This window comes from Oryctolagus cuniculus, chromosome 16 (genome assembly GCF_051225735.1).
Source record: "Oryctolagus cuniculus isolate XC-2025 breed Fujian yellow rabbit chromosome 16, ASM5122573v1, whole genome shotgun sequence".
In the NCBI taxonomy this organism is placed as follows: Eukaryota; Metazoa; Chordata; class Mammalia; order Lagomorpha; family Leporidae; genus Oryctolagus; species Oryctolagus cuniculus.
In genome coordinates this window covers 15,324,156-15,334,589 of record NC_142882.1, presented here as the reverse complement: position 1 = coordinate 15,334,589, position 10,434 = coordinate 15,324,156, and the positions used below count along the sequence as shown (strand labels likewise).

The 10,434-nt window shown below is 40.1% G+C and overlaps 1 pseudogene; it reads left to right on the top strand.

Moving 5' to 3' along the window:
- The first annotated feature begins 2,091 nt into the window (after positions 1–2,091).
- Positions 2,092–10,309, top strand: LOC138848182 (vomeronasal type-2 receptor 116-like; annotated as a pseudogene).
- Positions 10,310–10,434: the final 125 nt, after the last annotated feature.

The window sequence follows — 10,434 nt, the reverse complement described above, 5'->3', positions numbered from 1 at the left end:
TTTCCTGAAGGCAGCATATAGATAGATTCTCTTTTTTAATTCAATCCGCTAGTCTGTCTCTCTTGGTTGTCGAGTTGAGGCCATTTATATTCACTGTGACTATTATTAAATACTGTCTTTTTCCAGTCATGGTTCCTTAAACAAGCTGTTTATGTATTTTGAGATTTGTTTGTAGTTTAGTTGGCTCATTTTCTACATTCACCTTTTTTTGTAGTGAAGTTCTTGTTTCTGTATTTCTGTGTGCAGCACGTCTTTGAGCCAGTGTTGTAGGGTTGGATGTGAGGATACAAATTCCTTCAGTTTCTGTTTGTCGTGGAAAATCTTTATTTTCCCTACATTCATATATGATAGCTTTTCAAGGTATATTATTCTAGGTTGTCATTGTTTGTCTTTTGAAACTTGGAATATATCATGCCATTATCTCCTTGCCTGTAGTGTTTGCGATAAGTCTGGTGTGAGTCTGATTAAATTATCCTTAAATATGATTCATCGTTTCTCTCTGGCACAATTTAGGATTTCTTCTTTGTGTTTCACTGAGCTGAGTGTTGCCATAATGTGTTGCAGTGAATTTCTCTTCTGGTCTAATTTGTTGGGGCTCCTGAGTATTTGTTGAATTTGGTTGTTTCTATCAATTTGCCTCTGTTGGAAGTTTTCTGATATTATTTCATTGAAAATGTTATACAAATAGAATTACACATAAACTGTATACACATGTTTATCAGTTTGGACTTGCCAGCAGCAGCCCGAGATGTCAGGTTCCAGAAACTTTATTATGAAAAATTATGCTTGGATTTCTAATTTATCTAACAGAATTCATCTGATATTTTATTCAATATTGTTAAACTCTAAAAAATTATTTGAAAATCAAAGTTACTGTAAGAGAGTGAGAGACAGAAAGAGAAAAGGAGACAGATCTTGCATCTGCTGATTCACTCCACAATGGCTGCAAGGACCAGGACTGGGAACACTCTAAGCCAGGATGCAGGAGCTTCCACTGGGTCTCTCATGTGAGTGTAGGGGCCCAGGCAGTTGGACCATCATCTAATGCTTTCCCATGTACATTGGCAGAGACCTGAACCAGCAGTAGAACAACAGTAATTTAACCAGCACTCACAGGGATGCTGGGCACTGTGGACAGCAGCTTCACCTGCTGCACCACAAGGCCAGCCCAAATTTGCTAAAGTAAAAAATATTGATATGAACATAATAGATTTCATGTATTTCATAGATACATTTCTAAGAAGATATCCATTCTTCCTTCCCTCCCTCTCTCATTCTCCCCTCCTTCCTTTCTTTTTAATTTTTGCAAAAATAGCATTTCAATTTGCTTTATAATCACAGGTGTAATGCCACAGTAATCATAATGATTCATAAATGAAAAGTAGAAAGACCATGTTCCACAGGAACTTACACAAGATGATAAGCAAAAATGAAATCCAAGATATCAGTTTCATTTTGATACGTGGTGGGGTTTTATTTTGCATCTATAGTAACTACTACACATCACAGAAAACAAATTATATTTTCTGATTGGAACTGGTTTATTTCAGTAAGCATAAGCATAAAGGTCTCCAGTTGCATCCATTTTTTGTCAAAGAGAGGATTTCATTCTATTTGGTAGGGGGTATATTTTGAAAAGTGCACATGTTTGCACTCACCTATGGAACCATCACAATAATCAAGATATCGCATATATAAAGCCATGTTGTTTACATTTGGAAAACTAAGATGAGCTTTCCTAAACCTCTAACAATCTTTGATGGTCAGCCACCCTGTGGGACACATCCTGTGATTTCTCTGGATTCAAATGGTCCCCATCATTTTAATGGGTGTTGGGGGGTAGAATTCCCTGCATTTGAACAATGATATGATGATCATTCAGACAAAAGTCAGCCTCCACCAAATAGAAAACCTGAGGATACACAGGAGGCAAAAGAAGGATTTCTCAGTCATATGCACCTCCCACCTCTCATCTGAATGTTCTCCCTCTTTCCAATTGTGCCTCCCCTCCAGCTTCATCCACTCCTGAAGAAAATCCAATTTACCAACAGTGCTGGGGAGGATGTTTCCTTCCATGAAACAAGACACCATATGGCACATTATGATATCCACAACATTGTGAATTTTCCTGCTGGATTTCGTTTGCTGATTAAAATCGGGGAGTTCTCCTCTGAGAGTGCACATGACCAAGGCTTGGTCCTCAATGAAGAGATGATAGAATGGCCTATAGCATTCAAGAAGGTGTGGATCCATGGAAATATTCGATACATACAGAGGGTCTGAGAGGAGATTAAGTGCAAGATTTTAAATAAGTATTCAATTCTCAATTATCATCTTGGCTTCAAAAGATATGGTGTCCCTTACACATATATGAGTCAATGTGTATTAGAAGCTTATGTTTGTATTAGTTATTGCTGTTTTTACTTTGGAAATAATTATGCATTCAGATGTTGAGTGACTAAAATGAGCAATGTTAATGAATAGAGATAGATATCAGTATATAGACATAAAATTACAAAATACATGTGTACAGAAATTCTAAATTTTTTCAATTTTTTATTTATATAAGGTGAAAAATTTTCATTTCATGTATATATAGATATATAGATTTAGAAGAACAGTGATATCTTAAATATGGTGAGAGTCATATATTTTAATGCAGCATGAACACTAGTAAATTATAAGTTGATCTATCCATCGCCTATTTGTAGAAAACATTCTCATTTTCATTGTCATTGTGGTTGCCAATAAGTGCAGTTTCTTTTCTGCATAGCATCTCACAGCTGTGGTCAAATGTTTTATCATCATTCTACTGTTGAAATCCCCCAGGGAATTTTGTGGGTGATTTGTATAACTATGATGCTTTATGCCCAAAATGCATTCTTAGTTTCTTGAAATTGATACTCTCCCTGCATCTAGAAGTCCAGAAGAGGATTAGATACACAATCCATATTTTTATAACATTTGCTCATCATTTCTCTGTGGCCTTGTCTTTTTCTGAATACTCAGTCTCAAATATACACATTACAGAATAATGATATGAATGTTAAAGATTTCAGAGGAAGAAATGTAGTAGAAAGAAACAAAGGCCTAGAAGAATAGATCTGGTGATGAACAAAATTACAGCAATCAGGTACCCTCATAATGTTTGGTAGACAATTGACAAACCTGGAACGGGCATCATAGAAACTACAAATTGGATGTATGAAAAAATCAACAAGACAGAGAATGGGGAAGACAGTGATGACCTTCAGAATGATGGGGCAAATAGAGACATCTTATCACAGTGCCTAATGATGTGCAAAACAATGACCATCGCTTCTCTTTCCCCCTCAGACTCCTCAGTCTTTATGTGGCCAGAGGTGTGGTCCAGGATTCAGGAAAATGCCACAGGAAGGAAGAGCTGTCTGCTGCTATATTTGTGTTATTTGTCCAGAGAGAGACATTTCCAATCATACAGGTAGAAAACGTGTAACTCACTATGAAAACTCCACCATCTTAACTATTTCTAGATAAAAAGGAAACCAAGAATCTTTATAATGGGATAAGAGTGCCCCATTGTTCTCTATGCACACTTTCACTCACTCTTTCCATACACTTGTTGTATGCTCACTCTCGCCATCTCAGTAGTCTGGTGGTGCTCATCCTCTCTAGCTCAACACTGACACTGATTCTCTCTGATATCCTTCTTTTCCATCCAGTGCTAGATGAGGCTGTCTTAATCTGAGATCTTCTAGTAGGCCTACTAATGTCTGAACAAAAAATATCAGATGAGCATTTGTTAAGGCTCCCTAAGGATTTCTAGAAATCTTGAAATCAAAACTTTTCCATACACACCTGAGAAACAGGGAGCTACTTCACAGGAATTGTGATGGGAATACTGTATTACTTTCTGTGCTGGGTCTTTTACATAGTGCGTGCTGTGTAGTACACATAATGAATGCCTCCCTTTGTCCTTTTGTTTTCTATACTAGAATAAGAGAAAATAAGAGTGAAATATACAGACAAAACATCCTAATAACTATGCAACTACATAACACCTCCAGTCCTCCAGTCCATGAAGCTTGTATGATTACCAACTTAAAACCTGAGAAGCACTTTACTACAAGTGTGGACCAACTAATATCATTTCCTTTCTTTTAAAAATTTTTTTTTTGTTTTTTTTTCTATTTATTTATTTTTTTAAACTTTTATTTAATGCATATAAATTTCCAAAGTACAGCTTATGGATTACAATGGCTTCCCCCACATAACGTCCCTCCCACCCACAACCCTCCCCTTTCCCACTCCCTCTCCCCTTCCATTCACATCAAGATTCATTTTTGATTATCTTAATATACAGAAGATCAGCTTAGTATACATCAAGTATGGATTTCAACAGTTTGCTCCCACACAGAAACATAAAGTGAAAAATAATAGATGATTTTTTTTAAATGATGATGAAATCAGAGCAGACCTATTGTCATGTTTAATCCCAGTGAGAGTCAAGTTGGGAATTGATAATTTCTTTTTCTTTTTTTTTTTTTACAGAGGATCAGTTTACTATGCATTAAGTAAGGATTTCAACAGTTTGCACCCCCATAGAAACACAAAGTGAAATATATTGAGTACTCGTTATAGCATTAAATCTCAATGTACAGCACATTAAGGACAGAGATCCTACATGAGGAGTAAGTGCACAGTGACTCCTGTTGTTGACTTTACCAATTGGCACTCCTGTCTATGGCATCAGTAATCTCCCTATGCTCCAGTCATGAGTTTCCAAGGCTATGGAAGCCCTCTGAGTTCTCCAACTCTTATCTTGTTTAGACAAGGTCATAGTCAAAGTGGAGGTTCTCTCCTCCCTTAAAAAATATTTTTTTTTTAATTTCAAAGAGTTACAGAGGAGACAGACAGAGAGAGAGAGAGAGAGAGAGAGAGAAAGAGATTCCATCTACTTATTCAAGCCCCAGACATGCACAATTGACCAGGTTTGGCAAAGCAGATGCCAGCAGCCAGGTTCATTTGGGTCTCCCACATGGGTTCAGGGGACCCAAGTACTTGGGCCATCTTCTGCGGCTTTTTCCAGGCCATTAGCAGGGAGCTGGATTGGAAATGGATTACTGGAACACAAAACAATGTCCATAAGGGATGCTGGCATTGCAGCTGGTGGCTTTACATATCATGCCACAACACTGAATCTACTTTTGTTTCTTAAATTGACATATGATTGAGAGAGAGACATGGTCACCAACTGGCCTGTTCTTTTTTTTTTTAACTTTTATTTAATGCATATAATTTTCCAAAGTACGACTTATGGATTACAATGGCTTCCCCCCCATACCGTCCCTCCCACCCACAACCCTCCCCTTTCCCACTCCCTCTCCCCTTCCATTCACATCATGATCCATTTTCGATTATCTTAATATACAGAAGATCAGCTTAGTATACATTAAGTATGGATTTCAACAGTTTGCTCCCACACAGAAACATAAAGTGAAAAATAATAGATGATTTTTTTTAAATGATGATGAAATCAGAGCAGACCTATTGTCATGTTTAATCCCAGTGAGAGTCAAGTTGGGAATTGATAATTTCTTTTTTTTTTTCTTTTTTTTTTTTTTTTTTTTTTACAGAGGATCAGTTTAGTATGCATTAAGTAAGGATTTCAACAGTTTGCACCCCCATAGAAACACAAAGTGAAATATATTGTTTGAGTACTCGTTATAGCATTAAATCTCAATGTACAGCACATTAAGGATAGAGATCCTACATGAGGAGTAAGTGCACAGTGACTCCTGTTGTTGACTTTACCAATTGACACTCCTGTCTATGGCATCAGTAATCTCCCTATGCTCCAGTCATGAGTTTCCAAGGCTATGGAAGCCCTCTGAGTTCTCCGACTCTTATCTTGTTTAGACAAGGTCATAGTCAAAGTGGAGGTTCTCTCCTCCCTTCAGAGAAAGGTACCTCCTTCTTTGATGACCTGTTCTTTCCACTGGGATCTCACTCGCAGAGATCTTTTGCCAGAGTGTCTTGGCTTTCCATGCCTGAAATACTCTCATGAGCTTTTCAGCCAGATCCGAGTGCCTTTAGGGCTGATTCTGAGGCCAGAGTGCTATTTAGGACATCTGCCATTCTATGAGTCTGCTGAGTATCTCACTTCCCATGTTGGATCACTCTCCCCTTTTTTTACTCCATCGGTTAGCGTTAGCAGGTACTAGACTTGTCTATGTGTTCCCTTTGACTCCCAGTCCCTTCACCATGACCAACTGTGAACTGAAACTGATCACCTGGAACAGTGAGATGGCATTGGTACATGCCACCTCGATGGGATTGAATTGGAATCCCCTGGTATGCTTCCAACTCCACCACTTGGGGCAAGTCAGCCTGAGCATGTCCCAAATTATACATCTCTTCCCTCTCCCATTCCCACCACCATGTTCAACAGGGATCACATTTCAGTTAATTTTCAACACTTAAGAATAACTGTGCATCAATTACAGATCTAAACCAGTCATATTAAGTAGAACAGATAAAGAAAACTACCAAGAGGGATAATGTATTAAGTTGTTCATTAACAGTCAGGGCTATGCTGATCAAGCCACCATTTCCCATAGTGTCCACCTCACTCCAACAGGTTTCCCTCTTGGTGTTCAGTCAGTCGTCACCGATCAGGGAGAACATATGGTATTTGTCCCTTTGGGACTGGCTTATTTCACTCAGCATGATGTGTTCCAGATTCCTCCATTTTGTTGCAAATGACTGGATTTCGTTGTTTCTTACTGCGGTATAGTATTCTAAAGAGTACATATCCCATAATTTCTTTATCCAGTCTACTGTTGATGGGCATTTAGGTTGGTTCCAGGTCTTAGCTATTGTGAATTGAGCTGCAATAAACATTAGGGTGCAGACCGCTTTTTTGTTTGCCAATTTAAATTCCTTTGGGTAAATCCCAAGGAGTGGGATGGCTGGGTCGAACGGTAGGGTTATCTTCAGGTTTCTGAGGAATCTCCAGACTGACTTCCACAGTGGCTTGACCAGCTTGCATTCCCACCAACAGTGGGTTAGTGTCCCTTTTTCCCCACATCCTCGCCAGCATCTGTTCTTGGTAGATTTCTGCATGTGAGCCATTCTAACCGGGGTGAGGTGAAACCTCATTGTGGTTTTGATTTGCATTTCCCTGAATGCTAATGACCTTGAACATTTTTTCATGTGCCTGTTGGCCATTTGGATTTCCTCTTTTGAAAAATGTCTATTGAGGTCCTTGGCCCATCTCTTAAGTGGGTTGTTTGTTTTGATGTTGTGGAGTTTCTTGATCTCTTTGTAGATTCTGGTTATTAACCCTTTATCTGTTGCATAGTTTGCAAATATTTTTTCCCATTCTGTCGGTTGTCTCTTCACTCTCCTGACTGTTTCTTTTGCAGTACAGAAACTTCTCAATTTGATGCAATCCCAATAGTTGATTTTGGCTTTGACTGCCTGTGCCTCCCGGGTCTTTTCCAGAAATTCTTTGCCTGTGCCAATATCTTGAAGGGTTTCTCCAATGTTCTCTAGTAACTTGATGGTGTCAGGTCATAGATTTAGGTCTTTAATCCACGTTGAGTGGATTTTTGTGTAAGGTGTAAGGTAGGGGTCTTGCTTCATGATTCTGCACGTGGAAATCCAATTTTCCCAGCACCATTTATTGAATAGACTGTCCTTGCTCAAGGAATTAGTTTTAGATCCTTGATCAAATATAAGTTGGCTGTAGATGTTTGGGTTGATTTCTGGTGTTTCAATTCTGTTCCATTGGTCTATCCATCTGTTTCTGTACCAGTACCATGCTGTTTTAATTACAACTGCCCTGTAGTATGTCCTGAAATCTGGTATTGTGATGCCTCCGGCTTTGTTTTTGTTGTACAAGATTGCTTTAGCTATTCGAGGTCTCTTGTGCCTCCATATAAATTTCAGCACCATTTTTTCCAGATCTGAGAAGAAGGTCTTCGGTATCTTGATTGGTATTGCATTGAATCTGTAAATTGCTTTTGGGAGAATGGACATTTTGATAATATTGATTCTTCCAATCCATGAGCATGGAAGATTTTTCCATTTCTTGGTATCCTCTTCTATTTCTTTCTTTAAGGTTTTGTAATTTTCATCGTAGAGATCTTTAACGTCTTTGGTTAAGTTTATTCCAAGGTATTTGATTGTTTTTGTAGCTATTGTGAATGGGATTGATCTTAGAAGTTCTTCCTCAGCCATGGCATTGTCTGTGTATACAAAGGCTGTTGATTTTTGTGCATTGATTTTAATGACTTCCTTCATGCTGCTGCTGCAGAAGTGTATTACTTCAACAGAGACAATGTGGTGTCCATGTGGTGTTCACATGACTAAAATGATGAACAAGCCATGCTTTCAGTGAAAAGGAGTGGAAAGTTCTCTTTCAATACTGTTATGAAAATATCACTTACTCCCATACAACCATTAAAAAACTAGTAGTGGTGGCGCCGCGGCTCACTAGGATAATCCTCCGCCTTGTGGCGCCGGCACACCAGGTTCTAGTCCCGGTTGGGGCGCCGGATTCTGGCCCGGTTGCCCCTCTTCCAGGCCAGCTCTCTGCTGTGGCCAGGGAGTGCAGTGGAGGATGGCCTGAGTCCTTGGGCCCTGCACCCCTTGGGAGACCAGGATAAGTACCTGGCTCCTGCCATCGGATCAGCGCAGTGCGCCGGCCACAGTGCACTGGCCACGGCGGCCATTGGAGGGTGAACCAACTGCAAAGGAAGACCTTTCTCTCTGTCTCTCTCTCTCACTGTCCACTCTGCCTGTCAAAAAATTTAAAAAAAATAAAAAAAACTTTAAAAAAAACTAGTAGCAATAATTCTTTTCTATGCAATCACAGCATATCAACATTTATATGGAAAGAGTGATGAGTCCATGCAGGAAATTAGAGTATTGACTGATGTATGGAAGTCCTAGGAGTGATAGATATTTTAAATAGGTCATCTACATTTGAGTATTAAAAAAAGAAAAACCATAAACCTGGTGACCACAGACAAATATTTTAACCCATGTGAACACAAGCTTCTCCAGAGAAAAACACTAGGGGCAGTAGAGAAGAGGGTTTGGAAGAATCTATGCCCATATGAAATACAGGAAATACATCACTTTGAGAAAATAAAACACTGAAAGAAATATCTCTGAGTGACAAAATGAGTCCCCAGAGCCCCATGTGCTAAGGAGCTTGTTTCAGTGAGCTTCCTACACCTAGAGACGAGCATTCTCTCTGGGTCAGGAGTGCAGAAATATACTTTAGTGTGTCCTGGTACACATTAGAGCAGGCTGGACTCACCATGACATTGCAAAGGGGACCATTTTCCTTAACAGGGAAAAAGGAGCAAATTGTGAAGTGGAAACAGTCTTCCTTTTCTCCGCAGATGCAGAGCAGTGCATCCCATGTGCAGATCACGAGTACCCAAACATGGAGAGAAACCACTGCCTCCCCAAGTTGGTGACATTCTTAGCCTTTGAGGATGACCTGGGGACGGCTCTGGCCTCTGTGGCTCTGTCCTTCTCTGTCCTCACAGCTGCAGTCCTCTGGGTCTTTGTGAAGCACCGAGACACTCCCATCGTCAAGGCCAATAACAGGACCCTCAGCTACATCCTGCTCATCACCCTCCTCCTGTGCTTCCTCTGCTCCTTACTCTTCCTTGGCCGTCCAAACACAGCCACCTGACTCCTCCAGCAAATAGCATTTGGCCTTGTGTTCACAGTGGCTGTTTCCACCGTGCTGGCCAAGACCATCACTGTGCTTCTTGCCTTCAAAGTTACAAAACCTGGAAGAACTATCAGGCGATTGCTGGTATCAGGAGCTTCTAACTTCATCATTCCCATCTGCTCCTTGATCCAAGTGGCTCTCTGTGTCATCTGGTTGGGAATTTCTCCTCCATTTATTGAGTTAGATGCACATTCTGAGCCTGACCACATCATCCTGGTGTGCAATAAGGGTTCAGCCACTGCCTTCTACTGTGTCCTGGGCTACCTGGGCTCCTTGGCCCTGGCAAGCTTCACTGTGGCTTTCCTAGCCAGGAACCTGCCTGACACATTCAATGAAGCCAAGTTCCTGACCTTCAGCATGCTGGTGTTCTGCAGTGTCTGGGTGACCTTCCTGCCTGTCTACCAGAGCACCAAGGGGAAGGTCATGGTGGCTGTGGAGATCTTCTCCATCTTGCCCTCCAGTGCAGGGCTCCTGGGCTGTATCTTCTTCCCCAAGTGCTACATTATTCTCATAAAACCTGATAAAAATTCTTTGAAAGCTTTAAAGAACCAACGCAGTTCTAGGGTATCCTGAAATTTTTCTCATGCATTTCTTCACATTTTCAACTTTGTAATCAAAAGGAAGTTGCATTCCAACACTGTAAAATAAGCAAAACTAAAAATCATTGTTGTTTAGTCAATGAGTCCAGCAATTAAGAT